A 1,772-nucleotide genomic window follows, 5' to 3' on the forward strand; every position below is an offset into this window, starting at 1 on the left:
GATCTATGCTGCTCGATGGCGTAACAAGGGGAAAATATCCATCTTTGGAAATCTTTCTCCACTCCTTGACAAAATGTGGCTCTCTTTGCAAGCACATCTAACATCCAAGGAAAGAAGAGCTTAGATTGGTACCAGATAAAATAATTTTGTTATCAACATTAATACATTCTGCTAATTTTCATCTTTGTAAGCGCATAAGACAGTGCAAACTATTTCTGTGACAGTCTTTTGAAGTGTGTAAAGCTCCATTTTATCCCATACATAGTCAAAATATTGGGGGAATGATTCAATGGACCACCACCCCCCCCCCCTTGTCAAATATTGGGGGGATATATCCCCTCCATCCCCCCGGGATCAACGCCTATGATTCCAGGCCGTGATTGGTTGATAAACACAATGTGGAATCAGGCGATTTGCAATCTGATCAATGACGAAGACGCTTTCATAGGAAACCCACCGTAGTGTTAAGAAATATGATAAAAGAAAAACATACTTTTCACATATTTCCCGACAATATTTTCGCAAAAACTCTTCATACTTTAAATTCCCCACGCCTTATCTTCCATATTATTGTAAGATCGGCCTAATCGCGTCACAAACGAAGGAAGAGATAGAAAAACAAATGACTTCAAAATTCGCTCAGAAATAAGCCCTCTCTCTCTCTCAGAGAGTGGGCTAAAAATTGAAATAGAAAAACCACATTATGATTTTTTTAAATGTTAAAAATTTATTTTGAATCTGACTAAAATCAAATAACTGCACGATGGCGTGCATTTCGATACTATTTTCTTCAGAACCACGCCCAAGAATTTGGCCTACTGTACGTTAAAATTAGGTGGGGTGCAGCATCTAGTATCAATTATCCACAATAGGAACAATTGGTATTGTTGAGTGACTTCAGTCCTTCATATTTGTTCATATTTGGGGGCTATGTTTGAAACCCGTCAGTGACAAGGATACATCCAATGACGTGAATCACCAGTGACATGTCGGTCCTTTTCAAATATTTACTTTAATAATACTAATTAGTCATAATAACGATAATAAAGGTGATAACAACAACAATATTAATAATAATTTATTTTAACAATACTAATAGTAATAATATGGTAATAATAACGATATTTAAATATCTATTTTAATAATACTAATTAGTGATAATAACATTGAAGGTGATAATAGCAATAATAACAGCAATTATAAATTAAAGATAACGTTTATTTTTATAATAATAGTAATACTAATTAGTAATAATAATAATAATACTCATGATTCTTATAATACTAGGACTACTTCGATAATAAAGGTGACAACAACAGCAACAACTACAATAACAATAATAATAATAATAATAATAATAATAATAATAATATGAGAAAATACCAATAAAACACCAATAACAATATTTTTAAAATTACTATTATTAAAATAATAATACTAAGATTAATATATAATAATAATATGAATAAAAAAAATCGAGAATTTTATTTTTTATTATTTATATGGTAACAATAATAATATCAGCAAAAATTTAAACAATACATAATGTTAATGCTAAGACTAATAATTAATGTTAAAACTAACGGTAATAAAAACAACAATAATAATAACAACAATGACACCAATAATAACAGCAATAATAATAATTGTGGCCGAGTTGACTTGTGGCCGAGTTAACTTTTGGCCGAGTTGACTGCAGCCGAACTTCGAGTTGACTTGTGGCCGAGTTGACTGTGGCCGGGTTGACTTGTGGCCGAGTTGGATCGAATTAT

The sequence above is a fragment of the Anneissia japonica genome, unplaced genomic scaffold (assembly GCF_011630105.1).
Source record: "Anneissia japonica isolate Jap-2015-1 unplaced genomic scaffold, ASM1163010v1 scaffold287953_len805160_cov178, whole genome shotgun sequence".
In the NCBI taxonomy this organism is placed as follows: domain Eukaryota; kingdom Metazoa; phylum Echinodermata; class Crinoidea; order Comatulida; family Comatulidae; genus Anneissia; species Anneissia japonica.